The sequence below is a fragment of the Mus musculus genome, chromosome X (genome assembly GCF_000001635.26).
Source record: "Mus musculus strain C57BL/6J chromosome X, GRCm38.p6 C57BL/6J".
Taxonomy (NCBI): domain Eukaryota; kingdom Metazoa; phylum Chordata; class Mammalia; order Rodentia; family Muridae; genus Mus; species Mus musculus.
Window position 1 is genome coordinate 97,215,103 of NC_000086.7, and position 17,091 is coordinate 97,232,193.

The following is a 17,091-nucleotide window of genomic DNA, read 5'->3' on the forward strand; positions in this document are numbered from 1 at the left end:
GAAAGCTTATTACTATTATTCTACATCAAATTCTAATGGCTTGTCATTATACTCAGACATTAATGCATCTTTCACTCTCATCAAAGAGGCTTCTATTTGCAATAGATAACAACTATCACAGAGAGCAACAACTGGGCAAGAGACAGAGAACATGACACTACACAACACATAGGCATAATTGGAACATGATTGCTATATACCTTTATTCAAAGACTAGGAATCACTGTGGGTGAGGGCAAAGAAAGGGTTTAGGTCACAGAGTTATTGGGTGGCAAGAAAACAACTATTTTCAGACACAACTGTGTGTTTTACTAGTATCCATACTAGGCATCTCTCAAGCAAGTCAAGTTGATAATCATAATTAGCCATCATACATACCTTCTCTGCTACTCAGTTTCTGTGTGATAAACACCAGAAGGAAACAACTTTAAAGGCTTAAAAGGAGTCTTCTAGTTTGATGTAATTGTTTAGAATTACCTAGTTTGTGAGGTACACTCACTAGTGTGTCTTTGAGAGGATTTTCCAAACAGTTTTAAGTGAGTAGAGAAGATTCATAGTTAACATGGGCCATATCATACCATAATCTTGAAGCATATTAAAATAATGGTGAAAAGGGAATAAATAAACAGGATCCCGAATCCTCTTTCTCTGAGTCATTGCCTGCCATGACCTGAAGGAATTGATCGGCTGAATACTGTTGAAATTGTGAGTCATAAAATAAGTAATACCTTCTCTTAAGATTTTCTGTCAGGTTTTTGGACATAGGAACAGAAAACTAATAAAAGGTAGCAATTTCAGATGTTTCTAAGTGAGTTGTGTGTAGGCTTGGTAGGAGGTAGAACATCAAGACAGAAGGGCATGGTAAAGAACAGCTGCCTGTCTCATGGTATCTGGGATGTATAGACAAGCAAAAGCGATGGTATGAAATAAAACTCTAAAGAGTAGCTGTCCCATGGCCCAATTCCCTCAGGTAAACTGAATTATCTCCCAAAAGAACCACAAGCTAGGGACTAAGCCTTCAATATCAGCATATAGGGGGCACTTAATATTCAAACCATACCACAGTCACTTTAACAGAAATGGTTAAACAATGCAGTTCTATAATGCATCGGATGAAATGGAAAGAAAATAACCATAAATTCCTCTCAGCTGGTAGCCCCCTCATGCTGATGTGAATACATCATCTTGAAAACAGAACAATTTATTGGCCACTCTTCAGAATTTTAAAGAGGTTGTATAAGAAATACCAACTCAGCATGTATTACTATCTGACAAAACGGATGAGGGTGGGAGGGGAAAATATTACTAATTGCAGACATCTATTAAGTTAAAGAAAACAATTAACATAAATTCTGCAAAATTCATTTTACTAAGAGGAGGCATATGAAACAGTTTTACAGAAGAGTGAATGATCGATGGCTTAACTTTCCTAGGGAGATATTTAAAATATGAACGGAAGTAGGTAGAAATATTCCAAAATAATGAGAATCTAAGAAGTTTTACTTGCTTCCTTTATAGCACGATAGCTTTTTGAATGCAAGTAATTATGCTGCTTTTAAGACAACAGATCAAAGTTACCCAATCGACAGTGTGTGTGTGTGTGTGTGTGTGTGTGTGTGTGTGTGTGTGTGTTTCTATGTGCGCATGTATGAATGTATACATGGATCTAAATGTATAGGAGAATGGGAAAATGAAAGTGTCCTGACGTGAAGATAGGTGAATGACTTGAGGATAAAAGACAGGGATGAGAAGAGAGACAAAGTTCTAGGTTATATGTTTGTTGAACAGTTGACAAACAAATTTTAAGTATAACAATAAAGTTATATTTTATTTCAATGTTAGAACAAAGCAATGCTTTACTTCTGGATTTCTCATGGGAGATATTTTAAATAATACAGTTAGTAAGATGCAGTGTTCCTCGCTTTCCATATAAGACATGAAGCTGACTCATAATGTAATAGTATAATATAGTTTAGGCATTTCATAGCAGGGCATTTCGCTTGATATTATGTTTGAGTTATGTTTTTAAGTAAAAATCAGAAGTCAAGATTTTATTCTCTTTATTCATCTCAGGATACAATTCTCATAGTAATGTCCACATTTTGTCCTAAAAAGCAATGAATATATTACTTTACATGCCAAAAAGAACTCTTCAGATTTGATTAAACACATTGAGATGGAATATTATCCTATATTATGCAAGAAAGCTCAATTTAATCCCAAAGGATGGGAGATTATAAATTTGTGCTGTTTAGGTCATGAATTTGTAGTGAGTTGATAAAGAATAAAGTAATACAACATGCTTACTCCTTTCTAAGGTTTGGGGAACATTACAGAAGTGGGGAGAAAAGTAGAGAGAGACACTGCATAAGACCTACACAAAATCAAGCCAGTCATTCTGTGACTGAGTAGGAAAAGAGTCCTGAAGCCTCATTCCTAGCTGAAGAGTGATTGGTAGTTGATAGCTGCTCAAGAAAATCCCTCTTCTGTGGTGTGGCCACAAGTAGGTTTTTCATGCTCTGGTGGATGTTTCTGTACGTACATGCATATGGGAATCGTTAACTAGATTTTGAGATGAGGGGGGGGAGGGGGATGGGGAGGGGAATGGGAAGGGAGAGGGAAAGGGAAAGGAATCAAGATAAAACAGTTACATATTTGAAGGGAGTTCAGGTGTTGTAGAAGGGGAAATTGAGGTTTGATTTCATCATGTCCTTCTTGCTGTTGTGAAAAGAAAGTGGAAGTCCTGGATGAAAGATAGAAAGACCTTTTTCTAAGCCACAGACCAAGATAGCAACAGAGCCTATAACACAGGAATTCTGCCACATATGTCCCCAAATGCCCCCATTCCTTATTCATGCCATGATTCTTTGGTTTGGAATTAGGAGTTATTTTAGATCTTAGTTGTGTGCATATTATATATATATATATATGTATATATATATATATATACATACTTATATATATGTGTGTGTATGTGTGTGTTTATATATATATACAAATTAAACATTTATAAAATATCAAGTAATAAATTGGAGCTCAGAGAACCTTGCAGAAGGAAGCAGGGGGAGGGAATTGTAGGAGCCAGAGTGGTTGAGAACAGTAGGAGCACATGGCCCACAGAATTTAATAAGCAGTGCTCATAAGGGCTCAGAGACTGTATGGATCTGTGCTAGGTTCTCTGGCATATATGTTATGATTGTTAGCTTGGGTTTTTTGTGGTATTACTAACAGTGGGAATGTGCATGTGTGTGTGTATGTAGGGGGGGAACATGTTTCTAACTCTTTTGCCTGCTCTTGGGATGTTTTTCCTCCTACCTGGTTGCCTTTTCTGATTTGATATGAAAGTTTGTGCAGAGACCTATTGTAGCTTGTTATGCCACGTTCAATTGATACCCCTGGGAGGCTGGCTCTTTTCTGAAGGGAAACAGGAAGAATCAACCTGGGAGAGAAAGGAGATGCTGTATGGTTTGAGGAGAGTGATGGGAGGGGACACTACCTTTGGGATTATGGTATGAGAGAAAAATAAGTAATTGTTATTTAAGAAAAATCTAAAACAACTCTTAACTCCAAACCAAAGAATCATGGCATGAATGAGGGCGTATGTCACAGAATTACTATACTATAGGCTCTGTTGCTGTCTTGGTATGTGACTTGGAAAAGTCTTTGATCTTTCTGTCTGAGACTTCCATTTTCTTTTCTCAAAAAAAAAGCAAGGAGAACAGCAAAAACAGATAATGTTACAAATTTATTTTTCTAAGATAGCAGCCAGCAAAGCAGCTCAGTGACAAATATAGTGGCATATTCCCAGGAATATATACATGGTATGGGACTACATAGTGTCTTTCATCCACACATAAATATTCTGTGGGATATGGGACTAAGTGACTAGTTTGGCAGGACACATCTTCTTCTGTAACTGAAGACAGCTATAGTGAACTGATAAATTGATATGAGGAGAGAGTTTGTATCTGTGGAGAATCAGAAATGAGGATAAGAATTTGGATGTGTTCTAGTTTGGGAAAGCAAGCAGTAGTTTTTGTTCATTACTGGCATGTATCTGTCCCAGGTCTGAGCCTTGATGACTTTGAAAATGATGTGAGACTTTGTCTATTCTGTGTATATAATTTTTTGTTTGGAAATACCATGGAAACCTGGAAAATGGGAATCTGTTTTCAAATACACTAATTTACAGCTGGTAGGAAAGTTAGCAGTTCTAGATTTGTTATAGAACCTCTGGATTGTAATATGCTATTTATATCTCAAGTTGGGCAAAATGTACCTATAGCTAGGCACTCCAAAGTAGTTTCTAAAAGCTATATTTCTATACACCTACATTAATGGCTATCCAAATGAATGAAGGAAACTTTTATCCTCACCCTAACTCATTTTCAGTATGTTTGTTATTAAAATGTTAACATGAGACTGAATGTCCATAAACATTGTTTAGATTTATACTTCAATCAACCACTAATCATGTAGAATCTGGGGTGAAAAGGGAAATTATCTGCTTCAAGGAGGTCCCTTTCATCAGGTAGGGCTAAGTGGGGTTATATAAGAGGACAGGGAAGAAGAGTTGGTATGTCTAGGAAAAAAATATTAATTCCGAGTATGGCTTTTTCCTGAGAGCTTGAGTTTCCTTCATATGCTCTTGTGAACTTACATGACACTCAGACTATGACTGAGTACAAAAAAATTTTACTGGTATACTAACAATCTCATAGTAGTGTACCTGGAGACTCAGAAGACTAGTAGGAAAAAAAATCATGTGTCAAACTGTTTTTAGATATTTAGGAAGCACACAATGTGGCATAGTGAAAAAGGGTGCTGGTCATAAAGCCTGAAAACCTGAATACATTCTCCAGACCTTATGTGTTGGAAGGAGAGAAACAATTTTGTCAAGTTGTCTTCTGACATCACATGAGTTTTGAGGTAGTATCACAATATGCTTACACATATTGAAGTGTCTATACTACATTTTCATTATCCATTTACCACTTGAAGGAAAGCAGTGAGCATGGCAGAGCAAGTATCTGTAGAGTAGGATGATGACTCCCTTGGTCATTTACCAAAGAGTGCTGGGTCATAACATAGATTGATTTAAAAAAATATATTGAGAACTGATTTATAGAGTGGCTGCGTCAGTTGGAAATCCCAACAGCTTTAATGAAAAATCAAATGTTGAAATTTACATATAAATAGATGTAGTTAGAAAATATTATACTGACTAAAGTAAACCAGATCCAGAAAGGCAAAACTACATGTTTTCACTAGTTTGTAGATCTTAGCTCTGAGCTTATAAATGTGAGTATATGTCATGGAGTAGGCTCAGAAACATGGAAAGTAAAATGTAATCATGACAGTGGTGGGGAGAGAAGAAGATATAGAAAGCATAATAGAAAGACAAAGATGCTATAAAGAAGGGAATAGGAAAAAGGGGAATTTAACTGAGAAGAATGGAAGGTCAATTCCAAAGAGGACAGTTAAATAATACTAAAGATGTTTGAAAATTATAAGTAAACATCATTTTACCTAAAATATTATATATACACACATATATATACATATATATTATATAAACACATATACATCATATAATTTATATAAATATCCATATACATCATATAGATATATGTACAAACACATGTCCATATGCACACACATATATATATGCTGAATGAAGTTGTAATATTGAGATAATAATAATTTCCTCAAGAAATATCTAAGAATAGTGTCAGTTCAAGACAAGGGAAACCTTCTTTTGAGTTGTTGGTCAGGGGAGTAAAAAAGACTCATAAAACAACATAGGCTATTGCTTTTTTTTTAATATATTTTTTCTTTTTTTTCCATTTTTATTGGGTATTTATCTCATTTACATTTCCAATGCTATACCAGAAGTCCCCCATACCCCCCACTCCCCTACCCACCCACTCCCCCTTTTTGGCCCTGGCGTTCCCCTGTACTGGGGCACATAAAGTTTGCAAGTCCAATGGGCCTCTCTTTGCAGTGATGGCAGACTAGGCCATCTTTTGATACATATGCAGCTAGAGACAAGAGCTCCGGGGTACTGCTTAGTTCATATTGTTTTTCTACCTAGAGGGTTGCAGTTCCCTTTAGTTCCTTGGGTGCTTTCGCTAGTTCCTCCATTGGGGCCCCTGTGGTCCATTCAATAGCTGACTGTGAGCATGCACTTCTGTGTTTGCTAGGCCCTGGCATAGTCTCACAAGAGACAGCTATATCTGGGTCCTTTCAGCAAAATCTTGCTAGTGTATGCAATGGTGTCAGTGTTTGGAAGCTGATCATGGGATGGATCTCTGGATATGGCAAACACTAGATGGTCCATCCTTTCTTCACACTTCCAAATTTTGTCTCTGTAACTCCTTCCATGGGTGTTTTGTTTTCTATTCTCAGAAGGGGCAAAGTGTCCACACTTTGGTCTTCGTTCTCTTGAGTTTAATGTGTTTAGCAAATTATATCTTATATCTTGGGTATCCTAAGTTTCTGGGCTAATAGCCACTTATCAGTGAGTACATATTGTGAGAGTTCCTTTGTGATTGGGTTACCTCACTCAGGATGATGCCCTCCAGGTCCATCCATTTGCCTAGGAATTTCATAAATTCATTCTTTTTAATAGCTGAGTAGTACTCCATTGTGTAAATGTACCACATTTTCTGTATCCATTCCTCTGTTGAGGGGCACCTGGGTTCTTTCCAGCTTCTGGCTATTATAAATAAGGCTGCTATGAACATAGTGGAGCATGTGTCCTTTTTACAGGTTGGGACATCTTCTGGATATATGCCCAGAAGAGGTATTGCTGGATCTTCTGTTAGTACTATGTCCAATTTTCTGAGGAACCGCCAGACTGATTTCCAGAGTGGTTGTACAAGCTTGCAATCCCAAAAACAATGGAGGAGTGTTCCTCTTTCTCCACATCCTCGCCAGCATCTGCTGTCACCTGAATTTTTGATCTTAGCCATTCTGACTGGTGTGAGATGGAATCTCAGGGTTGTTTTCATTTGCATTTCCCTGATGATTAAGGATGTTGAACATTTTTTCAGGTGCTTCTCTGCCATTCGGTATTCCTCAGGTGAGAAATCTTTGTTCAGCTCTGAGCCCCATTTTTTAATGGGGTTATTTGATTTTATAGAGTCTACCTTCTTGAGTTCTTTATATATATTGGATATTAGTCCCCTGTCCTATTTGGGATAGGAAAAGATCCTTTCCCAATCTGTTGGTGGCCTTTTTGTCTTATTGACGGTGTCTTTTGCCTTGCAGAAGCTTTGCAATTTTATGAGGTTCCATTTATCAATTCTTGATCTTACAGAACAAGCCATTGCTCTTCTATTCAGGAATTTTTCCCCTGTACCCATGTCTTCGAGGCTTTTCCCTACTTTCTCCTCTATAAGTTTCAGTTTCTCTGGTTTTATGTGGAGTTCCTTAATCCACTTAGATTTGACCTTAGTGCAAGGAGATAGTAATGGATCAATTCGCATTCTTCTACATGATAACAGCCGGTTGTGCCAGCACCATTTGTTGAAAATGCTGTCTTTTTTCCACTGGATGATTTTAGCTCCCTTGTCAAAGATCAAGTGACCATAGGTGTGTGGGTTCATCTCTGGGTCTTCAATTCTGTTCCATTGGTCTACTTGTCTGTCTCTATACCAGTACCATGCAGATTTTATCACAATTGCTCTGTAGTACAGCTTTAGGTCGGGCATGGTGATTCCACCAGAGGTTCTTTTATCCTTGAGAAGAGTTTTTGCTATCCTCGGTTTTTTGTTATTCCAGATGAATCTGCCGATTGCCCTTTCTAATTCGTTGAAGAATTGAGTTGGAATTTTGATGGGGATTGCATGGAATCTGTAGATTGCTTTTGGCAAGATAGCCATTTTTACTATATTGATCCTGCCGATCTATGAGCATGGGAGATCTTTCCATCTTCTGAGATCTTCTTTAATTTCTTTCTTCAGAGACTTGAAGTTCTTATCATACAGATCTTTCACTTCCTTAGTTAGAGTCATGCCAAGGTATTTTATATTATTTGTGACTATTGAAAAGGGTGTTGTTTCCCTAATTTCTTTCTCAGCCTGTTTGTCCTTTGTGTAGAGAAAGGCCATTGACTTGTTTGAGTTAATTTTATATCCAGCTACTTCACTAAAGTTGTTTATCAGGCTTAGGAGTTCTCTGGTGGAATTTTTAGGTCATGTATATATACTATCATATCATCTGCAAAACGTGATATTTTGACTTCTTCCTTTCCAATTTGTATCCCCTTGATCTCCATTTGTTGTCTAATTGCTCTGGCTAGGACTTCAAGTACAAAGTTGAATAGGTAGAGAGAGAGTGGACAGCCTTTTCTAGTTTCTGATTTTAGTGGGATTGCTTTGAGCTTCTCACCATTTACTTTGATGCTGGCTACTGGTTTGCCGTAAATTGCTTTTATCATGTTTAGGTATGGGCCTTGAATTCCTGATCTTTCCAAGACTTTTATCATGAATGGGTGTTGGATTTTGTCAAATGCTTTCTCAGCATCTAACGAGATGATCATGTGGTTTTTGTCTTTGAGTTTGTTTATATACTGGATTACGTTGATGGATTTCCGTATATTGAACCATCCCTGCATCCCTGGGATGAAACCTACTTGGTCAGGATGGATGATTTTTTTGATTTGTTCTTGGATTCGGTTAGCAAGAACTTTATTGAGGATTTTTGCATCGCTATTCATAAGGGATATTGGTCTGAAGTTCTCTATCTTTGTGGGGTCTTTTTGTGGTTTAGGCATCAGAGTAATTGTGGCTTCATAGAATGAGTTGGGTAGAGTACCTTCTGTTTCTATTTTGAGAAATAGTTTGTGAAGTACTGGGATTAGATCTTCTTTGAAGTTCTGATAGAACTCTGCACTAAACCCATCTGGTCCTGGGCTTTTTTTGGTTGGGAGACTATTAATGACTGCTTCTATTTCTTTGGGGGATATCGGGCTATTTAGATCATTAACCTGATCTTGATTCAACTTTGGTACCTGGTATATGTCTAGAAACTTCTCCATTTCATCCAGGATCTCCAGTTTTGTTGAGTATAACCTTTTGTAGAAGGATCTGATGGTGTTTTGGATTTCTTCAGGATCTGTTGTTATGTCTCCCTTTTCATTTCTGATTTTGTTAATTAGAATGCTTTCCCTGTGCCCTCTAGTGAGTCTGGCTAAGGGTTTGTCTATCTTGTTGATTTTCTCAAAGAACCAGCTCCTCGATTGGTTGACTCGCTGAATAGTTCTTCTTGTTTCCACTTGGTTGATTTCACCCCTGAGGTTGATTATTTCCTGCCTTCTACTCCTCTTGGGTGAATTTGTTTCCTTTTGTTCTAGAGCTTTTAGGTGTGTTGTCAAGCTGCTAATGTATGCTCTCTCTAGTTTCTTTTTGGAGGCACTCAGAGCTATGAGTTTTCCTCTTAGAAATGCTTTCATTGTGTCCCATAAGTTTGGATATGAAGTGGCTTCATTTTCATTGAACTCTAAGAAGTCCTTAATTTCTTTCTTTATTCCTTCCTTGACCAAGGTATCATTGAGAAGAGTGTTGTTCAGTTTCCACGTGAATGTTGGCTTTCTATTATTTATTTTGTTATTGAAGATCAGCCTTAGTGCATGGTGATCTGTTAGGATGCATGGGACAATTCCAATATTTTTGAATCTGTTGAGGCCTGTTTTGTGACCTATTATGTGGTCAATTTTGGAGAAGGTACCATGAGGTGCTGAGAAGAAGGTATATCCTTTTGTTTTAGGATAAAATGTTCTGTAGATATCTGTCAGATCCATTTGTTTCATAACTTCTGTTAGTTTCACTGTGTCCCTGTTTAGTTTCTGTTTCCATGATCTGTCCATTGGTGAAAGTGGTGTGTTGAAGTCTCCCACTATTATTTTGTGAGGTGCAATGTGTGCTTTGAGATTTACTAAAGTTTCTTTAATGAATGTGGCTGCCCTTGTATTTGGAGCATAGATATTCAGAATTGATAGTTCCTCTTGGAGGATTTTACCTTTGATGAGAATGAAGTGCCCCTCCTTGTCTTTTTTGATGACTTTGGGTTGGAAGTCAATCTTATCAGATATTAGGATGGCTACTCCAGCTTGTTTCTTCATACCATTTGCTTGGAAAATTGTTTTCCAGCCTTTCATTCTGAGGTAGTGTGTATCTTTTTCTCTGAGATGAGTTTCCTGTAAGCAGCAAAATGTTGGGTCTTGTTTGTGTAGCCAGTTTGTTAGTCTATGTGTTTTTATTGGGGAGTTGAGACCATTGATATTAAGAGATATTAAGGAAAAGTAATTGTTGCTTCCTGTTATTTTTGTTGTTAAAGTTGGCATTCTGTTCTTGTGGCTGTCTTCTTTTAGGTTTGTTGAGGGATTACCTTCTTGTTTTTTCTAGGGCGTTGTTCCCGTCCTTGTATTGGTTTTTTTTTTCTGTTATTATCCTTTGAAGGGCTGGATTCGTGGAGAGATAATGGGTGAATTTGTTTTTGTTGTGGAATACTTTGGTTTCTCCATCTATGGTAATTGAGAGTTTGGCTGGGTATAGTAGCCTGGGCTGGAGTTTGTGTTCTCTTAGTGTCTGTATAACATCTGTCCAGGCTCTTCTGGCTTTCATAGTCTCTGGTGAAAAATCTGGTGTAATTCTGATAGGCTTGCCTTTATATGTTACTTGACCTTTTTCCCTTACTGCTTTTAGTATTCTATCTTTATTTAGTGCATTTGTTGTTCTGGTTATTATGTGTTGGCAGGAATTTCTTTTCTGGTCTAGTCTATTTGGAGTTTTGTAGGGTTCTTGTATGTTCATGGGCATCTCTTTCTTTAGATTTGGGAAGTTTTCTTCAATAATTTTGTTGAAGATATTTGCTGGTCCTTTGAGTTGAAAAATCTTCATTCTCATCCACTCCTATTATACGTAGGTTTGGTCTTCTCATTGTGTCCTGGATTTCCTGGATATTTTGAGTTAGGATCTTTTTGCATTTTCCATTTTCTTTGATTGTTGTGCTGATGTTCTCTATGGAATCTTCTGCACCTGAGAGTCTCTCTTCCATCTCTTGTATTCTGTTGCTGATGCTCAAATCTATGGTTCCAGATTTGTTTCCTAGGGTTTCTATCTCCAGTGTTGCCTCACTTTGAGTTTTCTTTATTGTGTCTACTTCCCTTTTTAGGTCTAGTATGGTTTTGTTCATTTCCATCACCTGTTTGGATGTTTTTTCCTCTTTTTCTGTAAGGACTTCTACCTGTTTGATTGTGTTTTTCTGTTTTTCTTTAAGGACTTGTAACTCTTTAGCAGTGTTCTCCTGTATTTCTTTAAGTGAGTTATTAAAGTCCTTCTTGATGTCCTCTATCATCATCATGAGATATGCTTTTAAATCTGGGTCTAGGTTTTCGGGTGTGTTGGGGTGCCTTGGACTGGGCGAAGTGGGAGTGCTGGGTTCTGATGATGGTGAGTGGTCTTGGTTCCTGTTAGTTAGATTCCTATGTTTACCTTTCGCCATCTGGTAATCTCTGGAGTTAGTAGTTATAGTTGACTCTGTTTAGAGATTGTTCTTCTAGTGATTCTGTTACCCTCTATCAGCAGACCTGGGAGACAGATTCTCTCCTCTGAGTTTCAGTGCTCAGAGCACTCTCTGCTGGCAAGCTCTCTTACAGGGAAGATGCGCAGATATCTTGTGTTTGGACCTCCTCCTGGCCGAAGAAAAAGGCCCAAAACAGGACCTTTCCCAGAAGCTGTGTTGCTTTGGCAGGTCCCAGAAGCTGTCAGCTTCTGTGGTGCAGACTCTCACCTGTGCAGACTAAGTTCCTAAGTTCGGCGGAGTCCCTGAACCAAGGTGGTGTCCGCTGCTCCTGAGGCTGAGGCCTTCCGAGCCAGGCGGACACCTGTCCTCTGGTCGGGATGGTGGCCGGCTCTCTGCGGCCCGAAAAGGGTGCTGCCTCAGTGGCTCTGTGGCTCCGCCTGTCCCAGAAGCTGTCCGGTTCTGTGGTGTACCCTCTCACCTGTTCAGACTAATTAGGCTATTGCTTTTGTCCTTGATTGCCTCCCAGAACTTGAAGGGGATACCGTATTTCCACTCATTTTGGACACAGAACATGGATGTATCAAGATGTAACTTAGAATCCTTTTCCATGAAGGTTAATTCTCATTGTATGTAGAGATGTTATACAAATGGATTGCCAAAGGGAGAAAATAATCAATAGTCCTACACAGCTCTGATGCCTACAAATCATAGCAGTGTTAAGAACTTCAAGATATGTCTAATGTTAAAATAGTAGGATTTGTATCTTGTAGGTAGGCAACAGTTGTCTAATGAACTAAAGTCCCATTTGGTAGGAGGGAATTCATGCCTGGTAGTGTAAATTTAACCAAGTATTTGTGGCTAGGGTCCTGCACCCTAGAGGAGAATCTACTCTTAACCATTTTTCCCAAATAAAAATAATTCCTATCTGGATTCAAAATACTTATTTTTATACCCCAGACAAATACAGTTCTTAATCTTCATTAACATCTTTTTGCAGTAAACAAAACAATTACAGAGATCTACTATTAATCAAATTGAAAAGAGTGTGTGAGTGTGGGGTGGTCAAGCCCAAATGGTACATCTAAATGCAACCTCTACACCTAAAGCTTAGTGAACATCACAGAAGAGGGAGGCAAAAACATTTTAAAAGCCAAAGGACCCAAGGCATTATCCACTGTAGGATAGTGTCTTCTATATATGGCAGGGAAGCTGCAGCCATGTAATTTCACTGATAGGTTTGCCTAAACAAAACCTGACAAAGTCAGTAAATATTTCAACAGAGAAAAAAGAAATTCAACAAAGTCCTATCCCTAGATGAAGAACTACAGGCAACCAATAGCTGATAAGAGAGGGAGAATCAATATTCTCCATGGAATTTCTTTTTAAGAGATTATCCAACCTCAAACTATTAGTCCTAAAGACATATTCAGACAAACAACACTACAACACTAAATGAACTCAGCAGACCACACACATACACACACACACACACACACACACACACACACACACACACGAGAAGAAACAGGGAACTAGTTGGAGGGGAACGGGGATGGAAATATTACAGTATTCATGTACAATATTCCCCAAAAAGCTATTTGTTTTCAAAATTTTCATAACTAGGGCTAATAAAGCAGAACTAATGTATGCTATTAAAATATACTTATAAAAGCTAAGAAGTATTATTAGATTAATAAAATTATACTGAAGAACAGCCTATTAACTACGTTTGGGGAGCAGTGGTGAATGGAGGCATAGAGTTTATAAAGTCGGGTATGCTCACAGTTTCTTGACTAGCTAGTTTCCCCAGTCAGCTAGGTCAGGTAGAACAAAGAGAAGACATGTAGAAGCTTGTGCTCTAACCTTGTTAACAGCTGATCATATTCCCTCCTCAATCTCTCACGACTGATTTTTTTTAAATGTCTTTTTATGTCACTGTCTTTAGCCACTCAGCGGCAGTTAAAGATTGAAAGACACTCCAGGAGACAAATCAACTCAATGTAACATGTTGACCTAGTTTGGATTCTGTTCTGAACAAACATTATGATAGACCAGATTTTTTGGGCACTGGGGGAATTTAAGGTACATTATTAATAAAGACAAAAAGAATAATTAGATGTTTGAATCAGATGTGATTGTAACATTGAAGTTTTGCAAAACAAATATAGTCAGAGATGGAAGACTAACACATAGTATTTTAATTTGTCTTGAAATATGTGGACAGATTATTTTGATTAGAAAGTCTTGATAATTTCTTTTCAGTCTCATATGATGTAGATTGGTTTCAAATTTGCTATGTAACTAAGAATGATTTGAACTCCTGACTTTCCTGTTCCTACTTCTCAAGTTTGCATGTGTGTCACAGTTCTCATAATCTTGACAACGTTCAAAGCCCTGACTAGGAATTTCTGGGGATTTATTATACTACTCTGGTTTTGTTTGTTTGTTTGTTTGTTTGTTGAGTAGCAAAACTTTCATAGTTTTACCTCTATGATACAATACAGGAGACACTTTTTACTCCTTAAGGTATAAATATCTACATGAGACTAGTGTGAAACACAATCTCATCCTCTTTTTTTCTTTCTTTATAATTCAAAACTAGAATAAAATGTGCATTTAACTGCATGCTGTGAAAAGCGAAAGATCACTTTTACAAATGTAGAATCTGCAATATATTTTCTGCCTTCCTTAGATGAGCTGCTGTTTTGGTCATTTGTATATACTGATGGAAATTTGGAGTATTTTATGCAAAATAGGGTGTATTTAAGCTCTCTTTTTAAAGGGAGGTTGACCACATATTTAAACTCCAAAATACTGTCATTAATGCCTACCCAAGAAAGAAGATTTGGATAGCATTTTCTGCCTGGACCTACATGGAAAAATATAATATTCTGAAGCAAAAGAAAATAACAAAACCAGGGCTGACTTTTAGAACCAAGTAATAGTGTCTGAGGCTGAAGGTCTCTTCACAAAGAAGGAGGAGAGAGAATTTGAAATCTGAACCACATATATCAGGATAAACATCTCAGTGTCTCTTTGATACCTTAACAAGTAAAGTAATTATTTCTCTCATTAAAAAGCCCCATTGATATGGTAACAAAAAATTACCAATTTCCAAAGTACAAGGGTGACAGGAATGTGTGAAAATTCAAATATTTTAAAAGTATAACATGATACACTTCTTTTTTGATCCTCACATTGGAAACCATTTTACAATATGTTTAATATTCATCTCTTTACAGTTTGAAAGCAACAATCTCACATAGCTATGGTACAAATTTTCTAGAAACAGTTTAACAAACTATATAACAATAGAATGTATGCATTTTTTGATTCAGTAATTCTACTTCAAGAAATTAATCCCCAAGTGTCAAGCACATGAAAAAATAGTTCTATACAAAAATAACTATATCATAATGCTACAACAAGATTCCTTACCCCCAAAACATCTCCCTCTGAATTTATAGTCTTCATTTTTATAGCACTCTGAATGAGTACTCCCTATTGTATGCACACAACTGTGATGTCATCCACTGGTGCATAGGTAGCATAATAGTAGTCACCCCCTACCCCATAAAAATGACTTCTCTTTTTTGACTTCTTCACCAACTGCCAATAGTTCATTAGCTACAGGTGAGATTTTAAGATGTTTCCCCAGTCTGTGGTGAATTTTTTAACTGAAATGATCTTGGTCATGTCTTTTGCAGTAACCACAGTTGCTATATGTTCGGTTATCCAATGGTTAGCTATTCAGAGGACAACAGTAAATGGCCTTCCTCTGGCATTTACATTCTTTCACCCTCATACTTAATGTTTTGTGAGCTTTGCAGGAAAGGTTGATATTGATGTCTCATCTATAGCAGGGAATTTTTGCTCATTCCCAGCACCAAGAATAGTTATAATGACACAGAAAACTAGAGTTAGTTGAGAAATGAAACAATAAGAACCTTATCCAAAACAAAAAATAAACAAACAAACAAACAAACAAAAAACCCCAGATATCTGAAGAATAGCTGATATAATCTTATTGCTTAGCTGTAACTCTGTAACTATGCTTTTTGATAGAAATTGCAATTCATGAGCCCCAGTCATGTAAATTAAGATTTGAATTCACTAATGACAGATCAGGTCATAAATTATGCAAACTGGCCTATAAATGCTCTAACAAAATGTGTATCTGGACTCAAGCTATGAGGGCTACTCCCCTGAATGTGTGCTGGCTTGAATAAATACTATTGATTTCTTGATTTTTTTTCTTTTTTTTCTTTCTTTCTTTCTTTTTTTTTTTTGTTCCATTTCTTTAAAAATCCATCGAGTCTCTGCATTAACTATTAAATCTTGTAATAAGAAGATTTTTTTGACCAAAGGTAAAAGCAACACAAATCTATGGGATAAAAAAATTTAGAAGGCAATTTGCAAACAAGGCCTTTTAACGAAACAACACTAGGTTCTCTGCTTGGTTCAATGACTTATCCAGACTTGTGTTTTGACCAACCACACTTATATACCAGGCATGAATTTCCTTTTCTGGAGCAGGCCTTAAATCCAACCAAGAGAGTGGGTGCTTATCCCCATAAACAGTATTGTCACTATTACATTAGAGAACAAATTTTGCCTCCCTGATCAGTATAGTAAAATGTAGGGTAGAACACGGGGTAAGACCATTGCTGTCTTTTCATTCCAAACAGCCTACTTAATACTGTCTAGCACAATGAAAGTTGACTACTAGAGAAAGAGTTTCCTGTTCAGTTCAAGACTGATTTCTCTATGGTCTGGAACAATTCTCTGGTATCTTCAGCAATAAAGTCTTACAATGTATTTATTATAGGCAATCAACAGCCTATAAACAATAGCCTATAAACAATAGTAGTGTTGTAAGTGCTTGTGGGATCTTCTTGACAACTCTTAGGGAATTAACCACATTGTTCACACTAGATTAATTCTTCCAATCTATGAAACTCAGAAGTCTTTCCATCTTCTGGTGTCTCCCTCAGCTTCTCTTTTAGAGATCTTAAAATTTCTATTTAAGGTATTTTCTATTAACCTGAGAGAGAGAGAGAGAGAGAGAGAGAGAGAGAGAGAGAGAGAGAGAGAGAGAGGGAGGGAGAGAGAGAGAGAGAGAGAGAGAGAGAGAGAGAGAGAGAGAGAGAGAGAGAGAGGGAGGGAGAGAGAGAGAGAGAGAGAGACCCTTTTTATTACCTTCTCCAGCCTTACAAAAACACAAATTTTTATTGATTCTTAGTCTTTGGATAATGATAGGCAAGAATTAAAATGTTGAATGTGCTAATTTGGATCCCATTTTCTGACATTTTCTAGCTCTATAGCCTCAGAAAACTTATTTAGCTCCTATAAACCTCAGTTTCTTCTTGCTAACTATAATGCATATTAAAGGATGAAATATGAAAGCACACCCAAAATGGGGCTTGGGATAAATAAGCATTAAACTAGTGTTGCTTAAGCAGATTATTGCAGTTGTATCTACAATGTAAAAATGGTGCATATCAAACTGAAACAAAACAATGCCTAGTCTATTATAAGATCACAAATGTTTTGAATATTACC